The sequence below is a fragment of the Elephas maximus genome, chromosome 2, assembly GCF_024166365.1.
Source record: "Elephas maximus indicus isolate mEleMax1 chromosome 2, mEleMax1 primary haplotype, whole genome shotgun sequence".
Lineage (NCBI taxonomy): Eukaryota > Metazoa > Chordata > Mammalia > Proboscidea > Elephantidae > Elephas > Elephas maximus.
In genome coordinates this window covers 96,062,970-96,082,745 of record NC_064820.1, presented here as the reverse complement: position 1 = coordinate 96,082,745, position 19,776 = coordinate 96,062,970, and the positions used below count along the sequence as shown (strand labels likewise).

Sequence of the window (19,776 nt, the reverse complement as noted above, 5' to 3'; positions counted from 1 at the left end):
AGTAATGTTGGTGCTAAGTCTGTTGTGGCATAAGCAAAGACTGTAAGTAATGCACATCTACTTTTCACACTTAAGTATCATGCGGTTTTTTCTTTAAAAGTAATGTTCTGACCGCAATATGCTTTATAAACCAACAACAATCACTTCTCAAATAACCAGATGTGAAAACTGTAGATTTTTTTTCAAGTGAAAATAACTTCAAGGTTTTATTTTCCTCATAATAAAACAAAAGATGAAGCTTAGATCACTTGAACTTTACTTTTCTTATCTCCTCCCTGTTCAGTATGTTTGCATCTCTTAACAGTTATCATTTTCTTAGATCTACAGTTGGGCTCGATGTATTTGTCTTAGTCATCTAGTGCTACTATTACAGAAATACCACAAGTGGATGGCATTAACAAAGAGAAATTTATTCTCTCATGGTCTAGTAGGTTACAAGTCCAAATTCAGGATGTTTGCTCCAGGGGATGGCTTTCTCTCTCTGTCAGCTCTGGAGGAAGATTCCTTGTTATCAATTTCCCTAGTAGAGGAGGGTCTCATGCGCAGGGACCCCAGGTCCAAAGGATGCGCTCTGCTCCTGGCACTGCTTTCTTGGTGGCATGAGGTCCACAACTCTGTGCTTGCTTTCCTTTTCTTTTATCTCTTGAGAGATAAAAGGTGGTACAGGCCACACCCCAGGGAAACTCCCTTTACCTTGGATCAGGGAGGTGACCTGAGTAAGGGTGGTGTTACAATCCCACCCTAATCCTCTCAACATGAAATTACACTCACAAAATGGAGGCCAACCACACAATACTGGGAATCATGGCCTAACCAAGTTGACTCATATTTTTGGGGGGATACAATTCAATCTATGACAGTACTGAAGCCTCACCACAGTCTTCTTTGTAGTTTTAGCCTACTTCCAGAAAATTTTCTTAGTCTGCCCACCGCATTCACTCTGCTTCCTGTCATAACACCACTGTCCTTAGGTATACAGAGAATCCTTGCCCTTCTTGTACTGTGTCACTTTGTGGGGCTTGCCACACTTCTTACAGAAAGTCTGCTGGCATTCAGAAATATTCACCATGTTTATGGGAGTACTATTGGTACAGAAAGAAATAGCCATAGATTCTAGAAGTAGAATGTCTCATTTATGCACCCTGTTTATAAATTCTAACAGTTTTTTATAATTTGACTATTTTTCTCCTCTTTTTAAAAAGTGTATAATACAGTCTTTACCTATGGCCCTTCAAAAATTGGAAAATATATATATTTTTAAATGTTCTTTATGCTACAATTTGTGATTTTTATAAGATTGGTATGAAGTACAGGTCATTACTGTCTACTCCTTATTATGAATATGATGAATTGTGTGATGTTTATACAAAGAGTTTTTCATAACTTTGGCCCTTTTTCTTTAAGAAAGATAATATAAACAGAGAACATACTGGCCATGAATGGTTACAATATAAAGGCAGACTTAAAAGTATAATAAGGAGTGGATTAAATATTTCCTAGATGCACAGTCCCATGCTAGGTCCATTATTGGGACATGCAGGGAGAAGGAACGGTGTGATGATGAAGGAGGTTTCCATAGGATGGGATTAGGTTACCTGTAATATAACTTTGTAGACAGCTTTTTAGGGCCAATTTATTACAGACCATTTTGCCAGTCTGAAAATTTTTATCAAATTTCTCTGATTTAGCAATAGCGTAGTGAAGATATATGTGATTCCAGGGAGCACAACTGTGAAGTATTTTTATGGATTTTATTTATTTTGTGACTAAACTCCTAATTTGTTCTCAGTCTGATTTCATTTAGGTACATCTCTGAGTTCCCATGTCAGAAAGGAAACCAATGAAATTAGGACATAATAGATGGAGGCCATGGCACATGCTTATATAGAACTTTATTATTATTATTTTTCTCCGTTTATCACGATGTTGCTCATTGGTCCAGTTGTGAAGATTTTTGTTTTCTTTATGTTGAGGTGCAATCCATACTGAAGGCTGTGGTCTTTGATCTTCATTAGTAAGTGCTTCAAGACCTCTTCACTTTCAGCAAACAATGTCGTGTCACCTGCACAACCCAGGTTGTTAAAGAGTCTTCCTCCAACCCTGATGCCCCGTTCTTCTTCATATAGTCCAGCTTCTTAGATTATTTGCTCAGCATACAGATTGAATAGATATGGTGAAAAAATTCAACCTTGGCGCACACCTGTCCTGACTTTAAACCAATCAGTATCCCCTTTTTCTGTCCGAACAACTGTCTCTTCATCTATGTAAAGATTCCTTATGAGCACAATTAAGTGTTCTGGAATTTCCATTCTTCGCAATGTTATCCATAATTTGTTCTGATCCACACAGTCAAATGCCTTTGCATAGTCAATAAAACACAGGTAAACATCCTTCTGGTATTCTCTGCTTTCAGCCAGGATCCATCTGGCAACAGCAATGGTATCCCTGGTTCCACGTCCTCTTCTGAAGCCGGCCTGAATTTCCGGCAGTTCCCTGTCAATATACTGCTGCAGCCATTTTTGAATGTTCTTCAGCAAAATTTTGCTTGTGTGTGATATTAATGATGTTGTTCTATAATTTCGACATTCAGTTGGATCACCTTTCTTGGGAATAGGCATAAATATGGACCTCTTCCAGTCAATTGGCCAGGAAGCTGTTTTCCATATTTCTTGGCATAGACGAGTGAGCACCTCCAGCTCTGCATCTGTTTGTTGAAACATCTCAATTGATATTCCATCAATTCCTGGAGCCTTGTTTTTCGCCAATGCCATCAGAGCAGCTTGGACTTCTTCCTTCGGTACCATCGGTTCCTGATCAGATGCTACTTCTTGAAATGGTTGAACATCGACTAATTCTTTTTGGTATAAATGACTCTGTGTATCCCTTCCATCTTCTTTTGTTGCTTCCTGCATCGTTTAATATTTTCCCCATAGAATCCTTCACTATTGCAACTCTAGGCTTGAGTTTTTTCTTCAGTTCTTTCAGCTTGAGAAACACCGAGCGTGCTCTTCCCTTTTGGTTTTCCATCTCCAGATCTTTGTATATGTCATTATAATACTTTACTTTGTCTTCTCAAGTCACCCTTTGAAATCTCCTGTTCGGTTCTTTTACTTCATCAATTCTTCCTTTTGCTTTAGCTGCTCGACGATTGAAAGCAAGCTTCAGAGTCTCCTCCGACATCCATCTTTGTCTTTTCTTTCTTTCCTGTCTTTTCAATGACCTCTTGCTTTCTTCATGTATGATGTTCTTGGTGTCATTCCAGAACTCGTCCGGTCTTTGGTCACCAGTGTTCAACGTGTCAAATCTATTCGTCAGATGGTCTCTAAATTCAGGTAGGATATACTCAAGGTCATGTTTTGGTTCTCATGGACTTGCTCTGATTTTCTTCAGTTTCAGCTTGAACTTGCATATGAGCAATTGATGGTCTGTTCCACAGTTGGCCCCTGGCCTTGTTCTGACTGATGATATTGAGTTTTCCATCATCTCTTTCCACAGATGTAGTCAATTTGATTTCTGTGTGTTCCATCTGGTAAGGTCCATGTGTATAGTTGCCATTTACATTGGTGAAAGAAGGTACTTGCAATGAAGAAGTCGTTGGTCTTGCAAAATTCTATCATTCGATCTCTGGCATTGTTTCTAACACCAAGGCCATATTTTCCATCTACTGATCCTTCTTCTTTGTTTCCAACTTTTAGATTAAAACCACCAGTAATTATCAATGCACCTTGATTGTATGTTCAATCAATTTCAGACTGCAGCAGCTGATAAAAATCTTCTATTTCTTCATCTTTGGCCCTAGTGGTTGGTGTGTATATTTGAATAATAGTCATATTAACTGGTCTTCCTTGTAGGCATGTGGATATTATCCTATCACTGACATCATTGTACTTCAGGATAGATCTTGAAATGTTCTTTTTGATGATGAATGCAACACCATTCCTCTTCAAGTTGTCATTCCCAGCATAGTAGACTATATGATTGTCTGATTCAAAACGGCCAGTACTAGTCCATTTCAGTCCACTAATGCCTAGGATATCTATGTTTATGCTTTCCATTTCATTTTTATGTTTTGTTTTAATCTTCTTAGATTCATACTTCATACATTCCATGTTCCAATTATTAATGGACGTTTGTAGCTGTTTCTTCTCATTTTGAGTAGTGCAACATCAGCAAATGAAGGTCCCGAAAGCTTACTCCATCCACATCATTAAGGTCAACTCTACTTTGAGGAGGCAGCTCTTCCCCAGTCCTCTTTTGAGTGCCTTCCAACCTGGGGGGCTCATCTTCCAGCACTATATCAGACAATGTTCTGCTGCTATTCATAAGGTTTTCACCAGCTAATACTTTTCAGAAGTACACTGTCTGGTCCTTCTTCCTAGTCTGTCTTAGTCTGAAAGCTCAGCTGAAAGCTGTCCTCCATGGGTGACCCTGCTGGTATCTGAATACCGGTGGCATAGCTTCCACCATCACAGCAACACGCAAGCCCCCACAGTATGACAAACTGACAGACACACGGCGGCCTAGTTATATAGCAAGCATTACCTAATGTATTCCATATCGAGAATGTAATGTCAAGCTTTGTAAAAATTTCTATAAGGAAGCACTCCAATATTTTGAGGTTATTCCAGTAACATGAAAATTCCCTATTAACCCTGTACATTTAATTCTTCTTAACTTTACAATTTAGTAGAGAGTTTACTCCACTGTAATTTTAGTAATCTGTAGCTTGATTCTTCTCATGTGTTGGCATAACTTATGTGACAGGTAGATTATCACTGAATGACCAAGAAAATAAATGCTAGAGTCAGATAATACAGGTTTGAATTCTGGTGGCACATTTTTTCCTAACTGTATGATCTTGGAACTATTATTTAAATTCTTTAAGCTCCAATTTTTTCATCTAAAATAACAGCATTCAACTGTATACGGTAAATAAAAAAAACCCAAACCCAGTGCATTTGAGTGGATTCTGACTCATAGTGACCCTATAGGACAGAGTAGAACTGCCCCATAAAGTTTCCAAGGAGTGCCTGGCGCATTCGAACTGCTGACCCTTTGGTTAGCAGCCGTAGCACTTAACCACTACACCACCAGGGTTTCCATACAGTAAATAAGTAAAGGTAGAATGATATAAACTAAGAAAAGTACTTAATCACAGCTGTGTACATGGTAAACAACAGTAATCCTGTTATTAAAATGTCTATTACTATAATGAGATTATGTTCCAGTTGAGAGGTCACAAGCACCCTCCATCCTTCCTCTCCCACTGAATGAATCTATGAAACCTGAACAAAACTCATGGAGTGGCTATTTGAAGAAGCTAAAAGTAAAGAGTAGCAGGTACATTGGGGAAGAAGACCAGAATTAGAAGTACTCTGACTGGGTGGCATGTTTACCATTTTTATGTCCTTCCAGTGTTCCCCAGCCTGATTCCAACAAAGCCCTAAACCTGCAAGTGGGCATCGGCATAAACAGGAAGCTCCAGAAAAGCCTTCGATTCTGGCTTGAGGATTAGGGAAAAGGTCTCATAATGCTCAGAAAGAGGGGTAGAAAGCTCTCATGATAAAAGGAGAAAAGATTGAAGTTGTCAAGGATTTCATTTCACTTGGATCCACAATCAACAGCCATGGAAGCAGCAGTCAAGAAATCAAAAGATGCATTGTATTGGGTAGATCTGCTGCAAAGGATCTCTTTAAAGCGTTGAAGAGCAAAGATGTCACCTTGAAGACTAAGGTGCACCTGACCCAAGTAATGTTATTTTCAATTGCATCATACCCATGTGAAAACTGGACAGTGAACAAGGATGACCAAAGAAGAATTGATGTCTTTGAATTGTGGTGTTGGAGAAGAATATTGAAGATACAATGGACTGCCAGAAGAATGAACAAATCTGTCTTGGAAGAAGTACAACCAGAATGCTCCTTAGAGGCAAGGATGGCGAGACTGCATCTTACATACTTTGGACGTGTTGTCAGGAGGGATCAGTCTCTGGAGAAGGATATCATGCTTGGTAAAGTACAGGGTCAGAGGAAAAGAGGAAGACCCTCAATGAGGTGGATCGACACAGTGGCTGCAACAATGGGCTCAAGCATAACAACGATTGTAAGGATGGTGCAAGACTGGGCAGCATTTCATTCTGTTGTGCATAGGGTCACTATGAGTTGGACTGACTTGATGGCACCTAACAACAACAACATTATTTTTAAGTATGTGGTCTACGATAAGAGTCACCAACCACTCCTTTGTGTAAAGAGAAAATTTCTTTGGAGCAGTTTCTTTTTTGGCTCTGGTAAACCTCTCTCTAGCAAACTCTCTGAGGTTGACTTCTCTTTTTTTATATTTTACTTATGGTGAAAACATGTACAGAAGATTATATACTTATTCTGCAGCAATAACAGAAATACCACAAGTGGATGGCTTTAACAAAGAGGAATTTATTTCCTCACAGTAAAGTAGGATAGAAGTCCAAATCTAGGGCATCAGCTCCAGGGGAAGGCTTTCTCTCTCTGTCAACTCAGAAGGAAGGTCCTTGTCATCAACCCTCCCCTGAACTAGGAGCTTCTCCATGACGGAACCCTGGGTCCAAATGATGTGCTCTGCTCCCGTCACTGCTTTCTTGGTGGTATGAGGACCCCTACTCTCTGCGTGCTCCCTTTTCCTTTTATCTTTTGTAAGATAAAAGGTGGTACAGGCCACATCCCAGGGAAACTCCTTTTACATTGGATCAGGGATATGGCCTGAGACAACTACACAATACTGGGAATCAAGGCTTAACCAAGTTGACACATATTTTGGGGGGACACAATTCAAGCCATGACAAGGATCAACACCACTACCACTTCCCTTTTTGAGATTCAATTTGCTAGTACAGTGTGTTTGATGGATTGAGATGGTTAGACAACGGAGGCTCATGGATAGGATAGATTCCCAGGGGCACCTCAGTGGGGATGCACCACAATGGTGTGCCTGAACTGGTAACCGAGTTCAATGCCAAGGCCTAGATGGTCATGGTTTGGTGGACAAGGGTAAGATAGTAGCCTGTTACAATGCTGGGTATGTTTTCAGACAATGACCATTTATTATTTAATAGCAATAAAATAATAATAATATTTACTATGTGTCAAAGATTTTCCCATGTGCCTTATGTAGGTCATCTCAAAACAACTCTATGAGGCATGTATTTTATGATACACATTTTACCCATGAGGAAACTGAAAAGATGTTTGACTTGACCAAGAACACGTGGTTACTAAGTGGTCGATCCAGGAATTTCCTTTGGCAGTTTGACTTTGATGCCTATCTATTTTTGCAGTACGATATTTGAGGAACCCAAGTCTGGAGCACCCTTGTCATTAATACATTGACAGAGTGGGATCTTACTCCCAGAGCAGAAATCCTGGATGGTACGAATAATAAGAGAACAGAAGCTTATGCTTAGAATTGTATAAGGAAAGGTAAGAAAATAAAGTTTCTGCCCTTTAGATCTTGAGGAACTATTGGTAGGGCAAGAGGGCATCATGAGAGAGGCAGAGGAATTTAGCATCCAAACGTGTGGGTCCACATGTTCAGCAATGACCAACTATGCTTGAGAAGAACGTGATTGCAGCAGAAAATGGAGAACTACCTATGATTTAATTGATCAGATTTTCTAGTTCTTTCCTCCAAAGTGTATGAAGCAGAACTAGTCCCCTTAGAATGAGAAAGTCCCCAGGATTCTTGAAATATTCAGGGAGTTGGAGGAGTCCCAAGGGAGATACTTGAGTTTATGCTACTGGGCATATGAAGGTTCCAGAAATTAATTTGAATACTAAAAATAGAAATGACCTCACTTATATCACAAGCTCATGAAACAGGTCATTTTGCATATTTTTGCAAAGACTTGTGAATTAGCATATAACAGCTAGATTTCAGAAAATAAAAATGCAACCAATGGTTATCTCAGAATTACCCATTGAAAGCCATGGGCTTTTACTTTCAAGGCTGGATTACTGACTTATGAATAGCATAGAAAAATAAATCACAATGATCAGAGGCTGGTAGCAAAATAACATCAGGCTAAAGTTTTGAAAAATCTATATCCAAATTACAATATGGCTATCACATAGTTGACATTTAAAATGAAAAACAGTTTCTATTCTTAGCATTTTTTCATTCTATTTCTGTGAAAAGATAAACACAAAGGATATCATCATTCCTCAACATTAACAGGTGGGTTTTCATATCAGTGGCAAGAGCACTCAGACTGGGACTGAGGCAGGGGATATAATGGAAACTACCTCAGAGGTTTGTTGTGAGGATTAAATGAGATAACAACTCTACAGCATTTAACATAACGCATGCCACATGGTGAGCATCCAACAGATGTTGTCTCTAACTCAAGTTTTATTGCTGTGTTATTGCCATATGTTTCTGGCAAATCACTTGCCTTCTCTAGGTCTTAAGTGCCCTATATTCAAGATGAGATATTTGAGTTAGATGACACCTAAGCTCTTTTTAATTTTCAAGTTGTTTGAATATATGAGGATGTACTGGAGGAATTGTGATGGCAATATATCCTGACAACGTCTTTAAAATTACTCGAAGTTATTTAAGCACAGGTTGTAGAAATACCATAAAAATTTGATAAGAAAATAACTTTGAGTTGCTGAGACTGGTTGCTAGAAAGGCATTGAGATGGCCTGCTGGATAGCAGTCAGAAATGAGGACTCGGAGTTTAAGAATCATTATAGACCTCAATAAGAAAAATGCTGGAAGCTAAATAGCAAGAATGACTGCCAAGCATTGGCTAATCATGGAACAGATTACTCACCAAGCTCTGTAAAACCCTGGGATAGTAACATTATCAGCAGAATCCTCTTCAAATAAAAATATTTTATTGTTAGTAATACCAGTTATATCAAGAGGCTTGGGACATGAGAACCCTTTAAGAGGAAGTCTTTTGAGATGCTTTGATAGAGAGAGGGAATAGTTTGTCAATCGGTGAACATGATTTACTGAAATTACTTGACCTAAGAATTCTCAAAATGTTATAGAAGAGCAGAAGTTAATCTTGCTAGGATCAGGTATCCATACAATCGTTAAGTAAATTGAGTTCAGTGGAAATTGGAAACTAGGGCAAACTAATTCTAGGTTTTGAAGGAGGGGGAGACTTGAGATGCAATAAGATGTAGCATAGTATGGTCACTGCAGTTGGCCTTGAAAATTGCCAAAGCTTTCTGGCTTACAATAACTATTTTCTTGTTTTGGTACTATTGGGGAAATATAACTAAAAACAAAATCTACTCCCAACCCAGAAACCTCTCCAAACACATAAAAGAAAAGGAAAGTTTTATTATTGAATAAGCATTAAACCAGAATGTGATGAATCACAGGCAACTTGCTAAAGAGACTGCAAATACAGAAAGGAATCTGAGCCTTTATAGCTAAATGGATACAACCAATTACATTCATGTTTTCAAGATAAAATTGCTAATTTTCTAATATCTTTATGGCAGGATACCTAAACCTATGCTAATCTCCTTCCAGGAAACTGGGAAGTAGAGGTGTGATCTTCCTTGATGATTACATTTCAAAAGAGATGGTTCCCAGGTCCTTGAAGAAACATCCTTGATTTACATACTTTTTGAGACAGAGAATTTACAATTATAAGTTACTTACAGTGGATTCTGAAAGAACAGGGAAGGAGAGATGCCCTTTCCCTTATTTTCAAAAGGGAGAATTAAACCTTACCTAGTTTGGAGCTCTGGTGGCACAGGTGGTTAAGTGTTTGGCTGCTAACCAAAAAGGTCTGCAGTTTGAATTCACCAGCTGCTCCTTGGAAACCCTATGGGCCAGTTCTACTGTGTCCTATAGAGTTGCTCGGAGTCGGGATCAACTCGATGCAATGAGTTTGTTTGTTTTGTATTTTGAATTCATATTTGTTCTTACAGTACATTATTATACTGACAGGCAGAGTAAGCCCTTGATAAAAGTGGAGTGAGAATCAGTATGGTTGGCTTCTTTTTTTTCTTTTTTTTAAATCAATTTGAGATCTTAGGCTGTATGAATAACCTCTAAAAAGTGACCTTACACTTGTGGATGTTTTCTTTTCTATGTAAAGATTCCTGAGGGAATTATGAGACATGCCACAGGAACTCATCAGTAATAAAAAGTCCCTTGTCCCAGCCCTTAAAGCTGAGACAGATAGAGTTAACTGTGCTGGCAGAACAAAAGAGCTGTTAAAAGATTACCATCTAGAAGTTGTGTAAACAGGAACCACACCCTGTCAACATAAGATAAGGTTGAAACAACTCAAGAATTACTCTCCCCTTCTCAGTGTTTTTCTAGTCCCTTACCCCTTTACAGGCTCTGCATGCGCAGATCAAAGTGTGACCACTGTTTAACCTTCCTTAGCCCTCTGAGGATGGTGACGTAGTGCCAAAGATCAGTGCGCTTGCACTATACCCCATAAGTGATGCCAAGGGCTGCCAAGAGGACTCCATCTTGAATATCAGTGGGTTCCATCTTGGGTTCCAGATGCATGGCAACCTAATTACCTTGCACCACCATTCTGAGAAGTACTCACCCTTTGAAAGAAACTCACTAAATATTCATTACTCTATTGTCTCTACCGAACCCATATAAGCCCTAGACTTGCTTCCCTCTTTGAGTCAGCCTTTTAGAGAGGCTTAGTCCCCCACTGATTCCTTTTGCTTGACTCAAACAAAATAAAGCTTGCTGAAGACAAAGTTTGTCTTTTGCTTGTATTCTTAACTCAGAAAAAGGCAAGGACCCTTTGTGTCAGATTGGCTATTGGTAACAAAGCCCCTAGACTTGTTCTACTCTCTACAGTTTTTCCTTTCCTTTTACTCTTTGAGCCATCTCAGTATGCTCTCTCTATTCTGCAGCTGTGACGCCCAACAAAGACATACTGACTAACAATACATCAACTGCCCTACTGCCTTTTCCTTCAATTCCTTGAGTCATTTGATTCTTTCCTTTCCTGTTCTTATTCATCTCAAAATTTACCTTCTCTGAAAAGAAGGAGCAATAGTAAAAGATTTTTGAATATTTTAAGGATTGGCTTTATAGTCATTCAGTGGGTTATTATAACACCTCATAGTTTCAGAATTATGGACATTTTTTGCTCCTAAAGAAAACCCAAAAAACCCACTGCCGTCGAGTCGATTCTGACTCATAGTGACCTGATGGGACAGAGTAGAACTGCCCGATAGAGTTTCCAAAGAGCACCTAGCGGACTCGAACTGCTGACCTCTTGGTTAGCAGCCGTAGCACTTAACCACTATGCCACCAGGGTTGCCATTTTCTCCTGAAGCACCAATAAATAACTTTCCATTTAGTCTATCATGAAGTAGGCCTAATTTTTCAAGTGTTTTATACTTTGCTTGAAAAGATAACTATCTATGTCCTTAATATTCAATGAGAATATGAGAAATTCATACACATATTTTTAATTTTATCCAGAGTAAATTCCCTAGACATATATTTTTAAAATGAGGTACAGAACATATACGGTGAGGAACAAAAAATGAGCCTATAAGTGTAGAGGTCGATTAATAGACAGATAGATAGTTAACCTGTTAAACCTGTTGCTGTCAAGTCGATTATGTTGCCCTTATTCAGATGAAGACAGAAAGATTTCTGTCACCCTAGAAGGTCCCCTTATGTCCTTTTGAATCATTACTAGTATCCTCCCATCACCACCAAAAAGTAACCATGATTCTTACTTCTATTACCTTTTACTGTTCTTACTCTTCACGTAAATGGAATCATATTGTTAAGTTATATTTTGTGTCACTTCATTCAATCATTAAATCTCTAAGAGTCATTCAAATTATTGTATGAAGCAGCAGTTTTGTTTTTTGTTTTTGTTTTTTTCCCATGGTTGTGTAGTATTACATTGCATGAATACAACAATATGTATTGATCCAGTGTACCATTAATGGGCATTTGGGCTGTTTCTAGTTTCTGGCTATTATAAATGAAGCTGGAATAAGCAGTCATGTTCACACCTTTACGTAAGCACATGTTTTCGTTTCTGTCACATCTATGTCTTAGAATGGAATTCTTAAAAAAAAAAAAATTCTTGGTTAGAGAGTGATAAAAGTATAGCTTTGGCTGATTTTGAGAAATTGCTATATGAAGTGGTTGAAGCTATTTACATTCCTACCAGAGTATAAGAATGCCAGTTGGTGCAAATCCTTTCCAAAACCAGATATTGCAAGTAGTTTTCATTTTAGTCACTCTGATAGGTGAGTAGTGTTGTATGTTCTTATGGTTTTAATGTACATATTCATGATTTATTATGTTGAATTCAAAAATTGACTATAGACTAGTGTGCTAGCTTCTTTGGGAGATATTTCTTTATAAAAAATACCAAAATTTTATTACATTGAGTTGGTAGGGACTTAAAAACCAGATTTTAGTTCTAGTTTTTCTAGCAACTAATAGCGTGGTCTTGGACGCTATTCTTGTCTGGCTCTCGGGTTCCTCACCTGTAAATTAAGGGTTGGTTTGTGTTGTTATAAGGTTCCATCCATTTCTAGTATTATATGGTTTAAACATCTTAGTCTCTGACCTAGTCTGAGTCTCTGGCCAGGAAAGGCTCCTGTCTCTGTACTCAGTGGAGAGAAAGTCTCATGTAGAAAAAATAAGCATTTTATTCTAGCTCATTTCTTCCAGATTTCCAATTTCCTCTGATTCTTTTAGATGTTTAGTCCTTTTCCTTAGCAAAAGTTGGAAGGGTCTAATGATTTGAGTTATTATTCATCTTTTGCAGGTTTTTTTCCTGTCAGATTCCCAAAGAAACTCCTTCTAGGCCCTTTTGGCAAGGGGACATTGCTCCAGGGCCACTAGTTTTCTCTCATTTGTGCTGACGCAGCTCTCCTGTCAGATCTAAATCTTAAAAAGGGTTATGCCCTCACCACAGTAAATGGCTTCACATCTGCTTCAGGGAAATTCCATAGCTCAGGGGTGTTGGAAAACATCATGTAGTCACAGTAACAAAAATAATTCCTTTGTTACATGTAGGTAGGACAATTGCGATCAAAATTCATGCTAGGGTCTTTACCTTTGCCTTTATTTGAATTAGAGCTAGAAAGATGACTATCCTTTTTCCTTTTTATCTAAATTCAAACTAATGGTGATTGATGATCTATGCCAACTTTTTTTTTTTTCTGTTAAGATTTCCTTAATTCTACATAAATATATGATTCCATTGGGAACTGCACTTTGTAGTGCCAAAATTACTACCATGTGTAAAGTTGGCCACTTGTGAAACCTGCATTAACTCTTCAAAGTCATTAGATTTCTAGTTAGTACAGTGAAACCATTATTTACATTGTGACAACATAGTACATTTCAGAGAAAGGAAGAACATGGCAGTTGGATCATGGTTTTCAGGAAGGCTGGGCTTCTAGACTTATATTACCTATCCTTGGCATTTATAAGCTTGTCAGCCTAGGAATGAGATAGAAATCCTACGTCATAAAAGACATGATATTTAGTAGCTTATCATTTTTTGTTTTGTTTTGTTGAAAGTTTATTACTTATCACAATATCATTAATTTATGAATGCAGCAAACATTAAACACCTAGGTTAGGCACCATGATACTCTTGAGAGTAACAATAAAAACAGAGAAAAATTATCTTTCTCTGCCCTCCTGGGGCTTCGAATCTCATGGGAGCCATTGTCCAAAGTTCTCAAATTTCAAGTCCTATACAAGAAGAAACTGAGCTTAATGAAGTAGCCAAAGTTTCAAAAGTCATTGGAGTTTCAAAATGTCCCTTGACCTATAGGTAGAAGAATCAGTATCAAGCATCTACTCTGTCTTAGTTAGCTAGTGCTACTATAATAGAAATACCACAGATGGATGGCTTTGGCAAACAGAAATTTATTTTCTCACAGTTTAGGAGGTTAGAAGTCCAAATTCAGGGCCCCGGTTCTAAGGGAAGTCTTTCCTTCTGTGGACTCTGGGAGAAGGTCTTTGTCTCTTTTCAGCTTCAGTTCCTTGGCAATCTTCATGTGTCATGGCATATATCTTCCCCCATCTGTGCCTCCTTGCTTCTGTCCTTAATCTGCTCTCTATATCTCAAAATGATTGGTTTAAGACACACATTACTCTTATATGATCTCATTAGCAAAGAAAACCCTATTCCTGAATGGAATTATATCCACAGGACTAGGGGTTAGGACTGACAACACATATTTTGGGGGGATATACTTCGATCCATAACACTGCCTTTCTACAAATATTTTTTAGTTCCTATGATTTAACTGCATTGGTCTAAACACCAAGGACTCAGGAGTGAATGAGACAAACATGACTCTTATGCTCTAGAATGCATTCCCCATTGGTATCTTAGATTCTGCTCTGAATATTCTATGTTTAACGGCTAAGAGCCTGGACAACAATTAACAGCACAAATTTAATCTGCATATAAGTGCCCACGCTCATATATATCATTCTCTCAGGAGGCCAGGATCTAATTCTTCCTTCCTTTTAAAGCTATAAGCATAAGGGAATGAGAAAGTAATTCTTGCATCTTTAAAAATGTCCTATTTAAGTTGCATATTAGTTACAATCTGCTTCCCATATTCCACGCAAAGCAGTGTATGGTATATTGAGATTGCTAGTATTAGAATCAAAAGAGTTGAGTTTGGATTCCAGTTCTGCCATTTGATAGCTAGGAGATCTAGGTCAATTTATTTCTTGTCACTGATCCTGAATGATCTAATCTGATAATTGGGATAGCTCCCATTGTCTGCTAACTGAAATGCTTTAAAAAGGAAATTGGATTGCACAGAGAATTCAGGGCAATTATTTTAATTGTGTAACATAAGCAATTTTCCACTTGAAAAAAGGAGCTGGCACTACAATTACATTTCACTATCATGCCCATTGACAATCAAGAAGTGTGAGGAAGAAAGAGTGTCACCTACTTACAAACCCTTACACAAACAGTGCTACCATGTATCTCGTTCATTGCCATTGATCGTTTGTTCAAAGCACCATTTATTCATTTCCAATTATCAAGTCATACTTCAGGCCTCAGTGTCATATCTGGACACTTAGGCATTCAGGAAAAAAAAAAAAAAAACTTTCATAGAGGGAGGGTGTTCCTAAATTTCCCTAAGCCATGTTTCACTCCACTATCAAATATTTTCTTTCACTATGGGTCAGTTATCCCATTTCACTAATGAGGCATGGATAAGCTAAATGATATCACTCAGGCAAAATGACAATTAGATGGCAGAGCTGGAATTAGAACCCATTAGAAGACTTTATTTCCAGGTCTATTCTCATGTCATTGAATAAAGCTTGTACTCCATTTCAGCTCAGATTTCTTATTTACAGTAATGTTTTGTTGTCTGAAATTTCACATATTATCACATTGAACCTGTAAAAACAGGTTCAAGTGATTGTAGCACTCTAGCACTCTTGTCTCAGTGCACTTTTATTTTTGTTTAATCAGTTCACGAAAAATCTCTATTGTCAGCAGGAGAAAGGCAGAGACCAAGCGCTTTCACAAGAGCTTTAAACATTTAGTTGTTTATCAGAAGTGTTTTATGGAAGCAAAATGGTCACAACTAAGATTATCATGATTTAATAAGACAGCTGTTCTGGATCCAGGCTTGGAAAGAATATTTCTGTGCTGTCAGAGTAAAAATATAAAATCTGATTCCTCAATTCTGTGTTCTTCCAATAAGGAATTTTATTTCCTACATTTGCCTGGTTGGCCTATATCAGTTAGGAGTAAATTCATCTGCACCCAACAAAAAATCCAAAAACAACAGTGATTAAATACACATAAAAATTTTACTTTTTCAAATAAAAGTGGTTCAGAAATAGGCAGTCCGGGGTTGATAAGTGGCACCATAGAGCCATCAGAAAACCCTGTTCTCTCTCTCCATCATCCTCAGTGTGTAGCTTCCACCTCAATGTCACCTCATAGTCCAAGGTGGCTGTCGAAGCTCCCATCCTTGTGTCAATATTCTAGGTCACAGGAAGGAGTGAGATGGAAAGGGCAGAGGGTGTACACAAGCTATTTCTCTTATTCCATGATTCTCTTATTCCATGACTACCCTTAGCTTTGTGGAGACTTGAGAAACCATTTGCCGTCCAATTGATTCTGACTCATGACAACCTCATGCGTGTCACAATAGACCTGTGCTCCACAGGGCTTTCAATGTCTAATTTTTTCAGAAGTAGATTATCAGGGCTTTTTTCTGACGTACTCTGGGTGAACTCGAACCTCCAACCTTTTGGTTGGCAGTGGACTGCATTAATTATTTGCACCAATGAGTGACTCCTATGTGGTTACAGCTTTGATTTGTTTTGTTTTGTTTGTTCTGTCCTGTTTTACTTTTAAGCTGGCTATGCTATTTCTAATTATTATAGCACTTCACGTTGTAAGGAAGAAGGGAGAACAGTTACTGGATAGACAATTAGCCGTGGCTGTCACAGTCTTTGGGAATCCCTGGATGGTGGAACAGTTAATACGCCCAGCTTCTAAGCGAAAGTTTTGGTCGTTCAAGTCTGTTCAGAGGTTCCTCAGAAGAAGACTTGAAGATTTGCTTCCAGAATATTAGCCACTGAAAACCCAATGGAGCACAGTTCTACTCTGACATCTTTGTGGTTGCCACAAGTTAGAGTCGACTCGACAGCAACTGGTTTGGTTTTTGTTGTTGTGTTGTTGTGTTTGTTACAGTCATTAAACTATGCAAGAAGGAAATGTCAAACATGGGAATTATTTAGGAACTAACTGTGAACAAACTTCCAAATAATTCACATAAAACGTTAGTCCACACAAATGAATAATCCTACACAATAATTTTAAATACTTGCTTTACATAATTATTTTTAATAACAAAAGCTATGCAAGGCTATTATAACAAATATACAAGCTAGAAATATAAAGAAATATGTTAATAATCTCCCCCATTCCCCTTTGCCGTTCTCTTCTCCTCCCCCACTACCTCTCAGAAATACAAAGAGCTAGCCGTTCGAGTATATTGTTCTCCCCTTTCTCTCTAGGCTCATACAAACAAATACATACATGTTGTTCTTAGTAATCGGAAGGGAATCACACTATTCTGCAACTTGATTTTTTAACTTCGTTCAATACATACAGAGGTAGCCATTTTTTAATAGCTGCTTTTTTTTTTTTAATATTCTAGAGTTTGAATGTGCCATAGCTATTTCACAAATAAGACAACTGTTACTGATTGAGTATTTCCAAAAGGGTAGAAAAATCATCTTGACAAAGTACTGAAGACAGCTAAAAACCAAGAGTCTGAATAGCTGAAAGAAAGGTAGAGGTTTTAGAATCAAGCACGTGAGTGAGTGAATGTGGCTAGCTGAGGACACAGAGCATGCTCAGTGCCTGACTGCAGCATATTCAGGACAGAGGGGGCACTTTTTAACACAGCTTTTTATGCTACAAAATCCCTAAAGATCCCATTTATGCCATCTGGCTTTGTTGTTATTCCCAATCAGCATCTTTAGACATTGCTACTATTCATTTTTCTCTCTGTGCAAAGCATCTCCTCAATCAAATCACCATCTAATTCTTAAATTCTAGAAAAAAAAATAAGTAAAAAAATAAAATTGAAACTTTGTCCATAAACCACTGTTTCTACTTATTAGTCTCACCGGTTGGCAGTGTTTCTTCCAATTTTTAGTTTGAGGATAATTTCCATTTTTTTATAATTTATTGGGATAAAATTCACAGAACATAAAATTAAGCATTTTAAAGTGAACGATTCCGTGGCATTTAGTAAATTCACAATGTTGTATCATCACCACTTTTATCTAGTTTTCAAAACACTCCCATTACTCCAAAGTAAAGTCCCACACCCATTTTCTCCTTATTCCCTACCCCTCCAATCCCTGCAATCACCAATCTATGTTTTATCTATTCTAGGTATTTCATATAAAAGGAATTATACAATGTGTGGCCTTTTGTGTCTTAGTTTCTTCACTTAGTATGTTTTTGATGTTTGACCAGGTTTTAGCAAGTATCAGAACTTCATTCCTTTTAAGACTGAATTAATATTCCATTGTATGTATATACCACAATTTTTTTTATCCATTCATCTGTTGATGAACTTTTGCACTGTTTTCATCTTTTGGCTATTGTGGATAATGCTTCTATGAACATAGGTATACATATACTTGCTTCAGTATCTGTTTTCAATTCTTTTGGGCATGTGCCTAGGAGTGGAATTGTAGTCATATGGTAATTTTATGTTTAACTTTTTGAGGAACTGCAAATTGTTTTCTAAAGTGGTGGAATCATTTTGCATTCCCACCACCACCATACAAGTGTTCCAATTTATTCATATCCTCATCAACACTTGTTTTCCTTTTATTTTTTTATTACAGTCATTCAAAAAAAAAAAAAACCCAGAGCCATCGAGTCGATTCCGACTCATAGTGACCCTATAGGACTAGTGAGGGTGAAGTTGTAACTCATTGTGGTTTTGATTTATATTTCCCTAATGACTCTGGTGGCATAGTGGTTAAGTGCTACCGCTGCTAACCAAAAGGTCAGCAGTTCGAATCCACCAGCCGCTCCTTGGAAACCCTATGGGGCAGTTCTACTCTGTCCTATAGGGTCGCTATGAGTCGGAATCGACTCAACAGCAATGGGTTTTCTGGTAATGACTAATACGGAGCAGTGGCGATTCAGCAGTAGAATTGTCACCTTCTATGAGGGAGAAGAATTACAACTGGAATGCTCCTTAGCAAGGATGGAGAGACTGCATCTTACATAATTTTGACATGTTGTCAGGAGGAATCACTTCCTTGAGAAGGACATCATTCTTGGTAAAGTACAGGGTCAGTGGAAAAGAGGAAGACCCAATGAGATGGATTGGCACAGTGGCTTCAACAATGGCCTCAGGCATAGCAATGATTGTAAGAATGGTGCAGGACTGGGCAGTGTGTTGTTCTATGGTGCATAGGGTTGCTATGAGTCGGAACCAGCTCGATAGCACCTAACAACAACAACAACATTAGAGAGACCTGGGTTGACCTGGGTTCAATTCCCTGCCATTGCTCTTCAGGGACAGCCACCTCTGTCAGTGGAAGCTTATGTGTTGCTATGATGCTGAACAGGTTTCAGTAGAGCTTCCTGACTGAGATGGGCTAGGAAGAAGTGCCTGCAATCTACTTCAGAAAATCAGCCAATGAAAACCTTATGAGGCACTATGGTTTATTCCACAACCAATCATGGGAATGGTGCAGGACCAGGCAGCATTTTGTTCCTTTGGGCATGGTGTCACTATGAACTGAAGGCAGCTAACAGTAGCAAACAAAACAATGACAATGATGTTGAGAGGTTTTTTTTTTTTAATCCTTCCTTATCTTTGACACATTTTCTTTCTTCTACCCTTCTGTCCCTTTTCCTTCTTTCATGATCTTCCATCCCACCTTCTTATATTTTTAGATATTTAGTTATTTAAACACAAACAAGTGTGATTCTTTAATCTGAATTTACATAAATATTCAAAATTTAAAATGGAATGGAGCTGTGTTAGAGTCCAAATTGCAGGAATTGTTCTTCTTTTCTCCCAACTTTGAGCCTTGTGCCATGAATTGCTCTCCTTCCCAACCTTGCCCTATCCAACTCTTAAGATCTGTCTTAGGTTAGGTTCTCTAGAGAAACAAAACCAGTAAAGTGCATAAAGCACGCAAATATGTATGTATAGAGAGATCTATATCAAGAAAATGGCTCATGTGGTTGCAGAGGCTGGAATGTCTCAAGTCTGT

The 19,776-nt window shown here is 38.2% G+C and overlaps 1 pseudogene; it reads right to left on the bottom strand.

The window, feature by feature from the left end:
* Positions 1-239: 239 nt before the first annotated feature.
* On the bottom strand, positions 240-1,069 carry LOC126061496 (60S ribosomal protein L36a-like; annotated as a pseudogene).
* Positions 1,070-19,776: the final 18,707 nt, after the last annotated feature.